Here is a 10,156-nt window from a genome sequence, read left to right on the forward strand (position 1 = left end):
TTACTATTTTATAGCATACTACTGCATATCTGTGACGATACCAGTTTCAAGTTTTAGATTCTGTGGCATCCGTATTTTTCTTTTGGAAGTCCTATTTTAGGAACACATAACAGAATTTTCGATTGTCAATTTATTCTTGCACCCATTCCAGGTCATCCATTCTCTACGCAACGAAACAAATACTCTCTTCAGAAATCGAAGCAGTGGAGACATGCAATGAACGGGCCATGCCTGGACAAGAATTGTGTGAAATGATTTTTGCCATTTATAAGTGCAGAATTCTGCACAACAGTTATATTCATTCCAGTCCGATGCCATTTTTTAACTGCAAGAGGAAAAATTTTCATTTTGAAGTACGAAACTGTACTAATTGTAATACTTGAAGGAGGGGGAATTAACAATCTTCACGACTAGAACCATCGTTTACTCGGTGGTAGGTTCAGACTCGGCAGGACCATATGGTACCGTCTTGTCTGCTTCTTGGTTGTGGAGAGGTTCCATGTTCAGATATCGAAGGTTGTCCTTGGAGGTTTGGCTAACCTTGTCAACACTGTGGGACGGTCGATATCTTACTATGTTCTCTTTGTGGTGGATGCGTTGTCGTCCAACTTTGACTTGTGTGCTTTTAACCCTGGGAATAAAAAATTATCTCTTTGAGTTTACTGGAGAGATTATATCTCCTTGGATTGCCCCTCTAGGTTTGGGGATGATTAAACATCTAAGGTAGCCTCGAGCAGGCCAGGTCTGGGTGCTCGTTCCTCCTAGCGCACTGTAATACCTTAAGTAATTGTATTAGCCATTCATTTAGCTAATTCGCCTATAGCTTGGTTTCTCACTAAACCAGAGGGAACAAGAATCCAGTATTGTTAGATTTGTCGGCATTTTTAAGAATAGTTCTTGTATTTTACCTACAGGAGGATTACTGCATTGTAAATCTGCAGATTTCAGATGGAAACTGTGCATTTGCAAGGTGTCCATTGGTAATTTTACGAGTTATTACAGATGCAACACTGCCAGTTCCGGCTGGAGCACAGATGTTTCATTATATAGTCTGCACGTACAGTTACTAATTGTATTGTTGGTTTGAAACCTCCTCTACTTGCCTTTGCTCCGTTCTTTGCACTGGCTTGTTGTTCTAAAAAGACACCGAAGCTTTACTATCGAAGCTATAGTTAAAGTCTGCTTGGTTGCAAAGTGCAATGTGGTCAAGTATACGCAACAGACTTCGCCAAGTTACCTTGCACGTAATATCTTGATGATTGTTTTTGAGCCATTAAAGGAAGCAATGAAAACTCAGAGAATGCACTGAGACGGCTCACCGGTGTGGCATAATATCTTTTATATATACTTAGGAGGAAGTGCTGTTGCGCTGACAAAAAAAAGCTTCTTTCTAGTATTTTGTAACTTTTGAAGTCCAAGGAAAAGCATCATTGTCTGACCTTCCATGTTGCAGAATTACGAGGATATTTCCCAGTTTCATGTAGCGGTTCTTCAAACTGAGCCGGATTAGATTTTATTGGAATTAGCTTCTATTCAGATATCTTAATAAAACGAAACCAAGCCATGTGGTCATCAAATTAAAATGCCTAGGTAGGCAATTTCTCGAATAGCTTGCATGTTGTCCTTTTGTAGTATAGTTAGAGGCGAAAACTTCGCTGCAAAAGCACCATGGACAAAAACATCGAGAAGAAAACAACGCAAGGCGAAAACGCCGGCGTACAAACCATCATGGGAGAAAACAAATCCAGAAGAGCACTTTGCAGTTCTGAAACATCATAGTACAACACATCGCTGTAGAAAAAAAGCAGTTCAGAAACTTCGCATTTTAAAAACATCGTCGTTAACATTGTCTTGATAAAAAAATAAAGCACATGCAAATCACCCTATAAAGATGACATCGAGGACTTGTATGTTTCAGGCTTTAAATTTATAAATGCACATTCGCATAACGATTTCTGAGCGCAAGAAGAAATGAGGAATATTTTTACTTTTATATTTTGAAATAATTAATAATTTTTTTGAACAATTAAGAAGGAATCTTAGGCATACAAAAACTGAATATGCGTTGAATATTAATGCTTTCTATAAAAGAGAATTTTATAATTTGATAATTATTTAAACAATTTTAATCGAGTTTACCACATGTATTTAAACATTTCATTTTTCTAATTTTTTATACTATATGTTTCATAATTTACCACTAAAACTTCATAAAAGATGTTAATTAATTGATGATATTTATTCTATGACTATGTAAATTAAATTCTATTGTATACTATACCTAGCATTATTTTTCAAACATTTATAAGTTAATTGAAAAGGTATGAAATATAAAAGTAAAAATATTCCTCACTCATCTTTATTCTCAAATTATTATCCGAATATGCAAATTTTTAAAGAATAAAAACACATATCTACGATGTAATTGACATGCGATGATTTGCAAGTGCTTTATTTTTTACCACGATAATTTCGACCAAGATGTTTGTAAACTGTGAAGTTTTGGGACCGCTTTATTTTCGATGATGATGTTTTGTACCACTATATTCTAGAAGTGCTACATTTTCTTCTTGCTTTATTTTCTCCCACGATGTTTTCTAAGACGCCTAAACAGGTATTTAAAATAATGGGCTTATAAGTTACTTAAGTTCGGAAAACGTAGGGAACTATACATTTTAGAGTCGGAAGAAAAGAGCAAATCGGAAATATTTCTAAGCAGAGACCTTAGGAAAGATCCTTGTATACAGTTGGATGAAGAGATGTTTCGAATTATGGTTGTTTCTTATGGCTTTATTATGAAATCAATCCATTTACATCAAACCACTCGCCAGAACAAAGAAAACATTAAATTCAAAATTACATCCTCAAAATATCAGAAAGACTTAAAATTTACAACGATAAAATTTAAGTCTTTGTAATACCAATAAATTAAGTGATAACAATTTCACATTTGAGGAGCAACTGTGTGCTCAAAACATAAAATCCTCAGACATCCAGTGCAGCAGGAGAACCTCTTCAGTATGTTACAACTTAAGGTCAAGTTCCGGACACACGAGAAAGTGCTGCGAGTTCATGTGTCTGTTTTACAAATATGGCATTGGCTATTAGTAGATATGCCTATTCGGCAGAGATGTTCGGCTTAGCAGTCGTGCCCTGTACCCAGTGTGAAATTAGCCACCGCCTCTCTACGTGGTCTGCAACTCAACTCTCTCTAGTCATTCCTGCTACTCTTTGAGAGTTTACCCTTCGATTTAATTGTTAGTTCTGCGTTGTATGCCAACATAAGATTCCCTCGATACGTCTTCCATTTGAATCCAAAAGAATGGAAATCCGTTCAATAAATAACTCTGTACCCCTCTTTGCCAAGAGATCTGCTTTTTCATTAGCATCACTATCTACGTGGGAAGTATCCCCTGAAATTCTACAATTTTACAGTTGCTAATGAAATCTCTGATATCTCGTTTCATTTTTGACACAAGAGGCTCAGAGTGGTGTTGAAGAGCTATTGCCTCTATGGCAGGTTTAGAATCAACAAGAATAACAGGCTTTGTAAAAACCTCAATTTTAGATTTCAAATTAGACACAGTCAAAAATGACGACATGAACTTCTGCATTCATTCTAGAGCCGTCTCTAAATACATATAGCAATTCTAGTTCAGGAAGATTATTTTACAATAGTGACATTTTTTAATAATATCTAATGTGTCTCTTTTTCCATTTTCATCCAGCTTTAAATTATAGGTATTTCTAAAAACTTCAGCGGGTCTTGTATAGTAATATTTTCAACTGGAATATTGAGGTTTAAATTATCCAACAAACCTTTCGTAAATCTCGACTGGAGAAATGTGAATCCACATAATATCAGTTGTTTCATTTCAAATATCGAGGGAAATATGCGCCCCAAATCAGAGAAAAAGAGGAAGTCTTGAACTGTTTTAACAGAAAATATAAAGGAAGACGAAAGTGTAGTTTGTTTGAACAGATTATTAACTGTGGTAAAATGCTGAATGTACAATAGACTTATACGTTGGCAGAATAAATTATACGTATATAAATGCATGATACTTAAAAAAGACAAAAATTATGAAAACCTACAGAATTTTGAAACTTCGAGGAGAATCACTCCACGAGTGACAAAAATGAATTTGAGGAAATTTCTAGAATATCGCATATTTGACGAGAAATCTCTAAATATAGCTCACGTGTGTAAAATAAAATGCCATTTTTATTTGAAACTTACAGTTTTAGAGAACATTAGTGAACTCAGAGTTAAAACTGCAAGAGAGAAAATAAACACGTGCAAATGTAAGGTGTTCCAAATTGTAAATTAAATCAAATATGCAATAAGCAAATATAATAAAGTGTACTAACTAAATAATTAAAATCACAAACGCAACACTTAAACGTATACTATGGTACCGTTCTTTTCATACTGCTTCACTGCAGGAGATAGGAGATTGGTTTTTCTTGCTCTTTTTTAACTTAAATGCTTAACTGGAATGCTGGTGAATCGCGGGAAGTCCAGGAAGAATCTGTCTGCCATATGATGTCGAGCGACCATCCGGAACGTGTGGGGGAGGTGTGAAACTTGCCAATAACTTCATGAGATCTTGATACTTTACAGGAAACAGATGACAGATAGTGTATACAATAGTATTAATCAAAATAAGCATTAAAGCAATACTACAGACGGGTAAAGACAACAGCTTTCCCGACGCGTGATGCGTGTTACTATTTCGCCATTTTTCAGACAAAAACTTTAAAAAATATAATTTTAAAAATAAACAAAAGATCAACTTTGAATTTTATTCAAACTAAATCTAAATCTCGAATTGTCAAAGAAGAATCGAGTAAATTTACGAAAAAAGGAGATATTAATAAACATATACCAAATTCAATTAACATGGAAGAGCTAAAATGTTGAGAATAATTTTTTTAAAAACTAATGGCACGATTTTTTATAAAACTTGGCACTTTGGCATAATTTGAGTGGTAGAACCGAAATACTGAAACAAAATTGGTACGTTATTTCAGAAAATGTTCAATTTTAGGCTAGAATATTTACGTTAGGATAATGATATATATAAATATAATATATATCCTAAGTCGCACTTTCGAGACATTAAAAACGCAAGTTAAATTTCTTCAGTCGCCCTCGTGGAACGGGATTGGATTGGATTATTCAATTATGGCAAAGCACACGAGGGCTATCTGCCTAAAGGGAGGGTTGCCTTCGCGGAGGATTTTTTAAGGGAAACTGGCTCGTATACACGTTACACATCCCCATGGAACGAGAGATATACAGAGTGTGTCAGTACAGGTACAGGTAGAAGTTAGGCCAGCACCTCCGTAGTACTACAGGTAATTAAGATATTGCTGAACCTAGCTAACTATAACATTCCACCCCAATTTTGAGAGAGAACATCCCGGAGGGGTGGTTCAAGGATCTCCCGGCCCTCTTTTTTATCATCAACTCCTTGAGAGGACTTTCTGAGATTGCTGATTTCTAGTATTATTAGTGTACACAAATCATACTGAAAAAAGACTGTACTTTTAAAGTTGAACAACTGATGCTTCCAAAAATCTAAATGTGTGAACAAATGTACTTTCCAAGGTGGAAGGTGTAATAAGAAAGTCTTTGGAGCTCCCGTCCATCAGCATTGCGTTCATTGGGACATTCAATTAATTTAAATAAATATATTTTAGTAATATATGGAGATGCATAAGCATTACATATAACACATATCCAGTCCGAGTCTTGTAAAAGAACGTCTCTGATTTTGGCCCTAAGGTGTCTGTTCTCTATTGCTTATTTCTTAAATCGTATTAGATTGTTATTGGGCTTAATCCGATATTTACCGTCTGTTAGATTACAGTCAACATTATAATGATCAGGGTCACCCCTTTCGCCACATATGCAGAGATACGTGGGGCACATGCCTCTGTCATGGAAGTAGGTGGGGAAAGAACCGTGCACTGTGATATACTGATTCAGAACATGGTGACAGTGCAGTGCCTTTTTGTCAGTTCTTGGGAAAAATCGTGGACTCCTTGCAGTGTAGAATGCCTTGCAATGTAGAATCCCATTCTTTTTGCCACTTTGAGTCGACAATTGCATTCAGTGTAAATTTTATATGGGACTTGGACCACGGGACATGAATCACCTCACTGTTGATGTTAGTGGCTGCATCCTTTGCAAGGAGGTCAGCCGCCTCGTTGCCGTTGTTCCCGTTACAGGCTTTCACCCAACTGAGGAAAAACTGGATTTCTGGGTAGGCGCTTATTATATTTTGAATATTCTGAACCAGTTGGATCTTATTGTTTCTATCTTTCAGGGCATATAATGCAGATTGACGATCTGAATAGATCACCATTGTCCTGAAGTTATTTAATGTAGCTTTATATACTGCAGATTGAATTGCTGACAGCTCAGCTTGATACACAGAATTTTCTGGAGATAATTTTCCTTCCCATGTTGTTGGAATAGAGGAAGATGAATAGATTATTGACGTTGTGCCCACTTCTCCATTAATTTTAGAGCCGTCTGTAAATGCTCTTGGACATTCTTGACTATTGATTGCTGATGCGTCCGTATTGATTATTAAATTAGAATACTTTGCAGGATGGTAAGTCAACGGTATGGCTGGAGACTTATATTTTGAGGTATAAAAGGTGTAAACATCTTCTTTCAACTGGAGTACTTTGGCTTTTATTGATTCCTTTGTTGCAAGTAAATGAAGGGGAGGTATCCCACTGAGAGTGCATAGAGAGTAATTAGATGTCGTTCTATGAGCTTTGCAGATGCTCAGGGGAAAAGATATTTGTATGGCGAAAAGTTTCCTTTTCTTCCTTTCTGTCATAGTATCCGCCCCGATTGCAGCCCCATAATTAACTATACTCGATTTTACTGCTTCAAATAAAATCTTTTGAATGAGAGGACGAAGTTCCTAGGTTCTGACTTGCATTTGTTTGAAATTCTTAGCGATTTGATTTGTCTTTTTTTGAGTCTCCGTGAGATGTTTGCGAGATGATAAAATTGAGTTGGTTATCTGTGTGGATACCTGGAAACTTCAGGACTTGGATAATCTTAATTTTCTTTCCGTCCAGGATGAAGGTGGGATTCCATAACAGCTTTTGGCCTGATTTGTTAAAAAGTATATATAGCCTTAGAATTATCTTGTGAAATGCAGAGTTTCAACCTCTGGCATTCTAATGTTAAGTTGTTTGAGAGAATCGTTCCCTTTCCTTTCGAGGTTGTCTCTAGTCCTGCCACTAACAACCAATACAGTGTCATCCGCAAACGCGAAGACCTTCGTATAATCGGGAATTCATACTTTAAGATGTCATTAAATGTGTGTTCTCAGAAATCAGCACTCAGGTAGGATCCTTGGGAAATCCTCTAGTAAATTTTTTGCTGGTTAGCATGTTGTTATGAATGAATATGCTTTCTTTATTATGAAAATAAATGTATGTGAATATTGAGAAGCTTAGAAGAAATTCCTTTGTCTTATCGGCAGAAGGAAGGCAGATCACGTAACCGTATACTGTGTTATAGTACGACGGGTCAGAAACACTTACCAGAATATAATCACTTGGAAAACTAATTAACTAATTAGAAAATAATGAAGAAACTTACACGACTGAACTCCTAGTGCTTTTCTGTAGCTGCAGATACAAAAATACTTTTGTAAGCCTGAATATTCCACACACAATGAAGCAAAATGTAGGAGCGAAATTCATGCACGTCCGCTACGTTCAGAGACAGATTATAATTGTAGTGTGTCAGTACAGCTGTGACAAACATTCAGGAGAGATAAAGTACACATAGACCAGGCAAATCACATAGCAATGCATGGTTGCAAACGCTTTCCTGGAGCGGTAGTGACACAAAATGCAAAAAAGGAAGGACACAAACAGTGAGACAAAACATATTTTAGTACAACGGAAACCAACAAGTAAAAACAAAACAAATAACAATCGTCATTAAAGAAGGTGTTCGAAATTGCGACTTCGGACCGTGATGCAGGCCTCACTCCTCTGGCGCATGGAAGATCTGCATCATAAATGAAACTCGCATGGCAGATGCATGACACACGGTTCCTGCATCACGGTCCGGGTCGTAATTTCGAACACCTTTGGTGATGATCATTGTCTCTTTAGGTTGTTTTTCTTTTTTCTTTATTTTTGTTGTACTCCGAGCAACAAACATGTTTTCTCACCCCGTTTGTGTCTTTTTTTCTTGAATTTTCTGTCGTCACGACCGCGCCAGAAAAGCTTTTTCGACCATGCATTGCTGTGTGATTTCCAATCGTCTAGGTGTACTCTGTCTCTCCTGAATGTTTGTTACCGCTGTAATGATGTACCCTGTAGAACTGTCGCATTTTTTGCTGGAATGCATATTTTTGTAAGTGTGTAGTATTTTTTGTGAATCGCATTTTTTCGCATTACATTTTTGTAAGTGCGTCGCATTTGTTTTCGTGAACGGAAGCTATAAAAGTGTCGCATTTTTTTTCGGGTCCATTAATAGTCCGCATACGTAGTACACTTACACGTCTTTATCAAAGCGTACATAGATGTATTTATATTTACGTAAAAATTTGAAATTAAGGATACGCTGGAATTTGAATCTCTGCGTTCATGATCCTTATGAATCCAGGATTATATTTCCTATAGAAACTTTCGTCGCTTGACACCAAAATTGGACCTTTTGGGTTTTTTTTTTGGGGGGGGACAAAATAAGTATTGCATTTCAGTTGTTTAATGTCCTACTGAACATCGTGTGTATCGAAAGATTTTCGAATCTTTTGAAGCTAAAGCGACTTAAACTTTTACAATGATGTAAGATAACCAAAATTTACTTAAACCTGTATGTTCTAGAACTCCTAAAAACTAACCATGTGATTTCTTTCAAAAAATAACTGCTTTCTAAATTTCTATCCTTTTCATACTCTTAGGCTGGCACACATCCATTTAGTTCAGAGAAACAACTGTTTCAGACAATTTGTCTACCAATATCACCATTGAAAGAAAGACGCACGATTTTTTCCTCTTTCTAAAAAAAAAATGTCAGTTGTTCATTTTCAACAACCAATCAGCTATCAGCATCAAATCCCTCCCATCAACTATCATTTGCACTGGAGAACTAGTTTCTCCTTAACATGGCAGCCCCTAAACGATTCGTGGTGACTAGCTGTTTCATATCGCGTGACAAAGCTGAAAAGCTGTCCTTCTGAAACAAATGACAAACATCTTCTGAAACAAGTGACAAACGATCTCAACTTCTGAAACAAGTGACAAAGCTGAAAAGCTGTCACATTGAATGTGTGATACGATTGTTATTCCGCACTATCGCACACATCATTGTAAAAGTTCTCTGGTTTTATGACAGCTAAAAGAAATTGATAGTGTCAATATATCTAATTTCTCTACAGAACAAAAGCAAATTAACCTTCTAGCCGGCACGGAGTTGTATTAATAAAGCCAAAATTTCAGAAAATTGCCAAGAGAAAGAGCCATTGTTACTTGAGTTTAATGCCCAAATAATCCTGGTACTTTATATCTGGATTTATGTATTTTTAATACATAGCCGTAATTGCTTGGACATATTTCAAAATGCACGTATATATACGTTCTTATAGGCATCACGAAAAATATTCTAGTCCGTATATATGCGGCTTCGTCGGTTAGAGGAATAGTGATGTGTGGTTGAAATGCATTATTAATCTCGAGTAATGTATTCTCATTTAGTTTATATGATATGCTTTTATGTAGAGGAATTACTTTCGAATTTTTGTTCAAATTTTTGTTTCTAAGTTTTGTTAGTAGGTAAGCGAAGCAAAACTTCAAGTATTTATTCTTCTCTAATTAGTACACAACCTTCAGGTATGGAATGTTTTGGTTTTTTGCTTAAAGTGGAATATTTTTTAATTGCTGTTCAAGATGTCTTCAAGATGCCGAATCAGATGAGTATTTTTATTCGTGTTCTCTTGAGCAAACGTAAAATTCTTTTAAAGCATTAAATATTGTTAATACGTGTTATATTTTGATACAGAACCCATTTCTCTCAATCTTTAGATTTATTTAAATCTGCTGTCAAAATTGTTAAAATTGCTTCCGAATTATTAATGATGACAACAAATTTTTCATAACCGTCTCA

The sequence above is a fragment of the Stegodyphus dumicola genome, chromosome 11, assembly GCF_044657685.1.
Source record: "Stegodyphus dumicola isolate Sdum_Otavi_A_Nest chromosome 11, ASM4465768v1".
Classification (NCBI taxonomy): Eukaryota; Metazoa; Arthropoda; class Arachnida; order Araneae; family Eresidae; genus Stegodyphus; species Stegodyphus dumicola.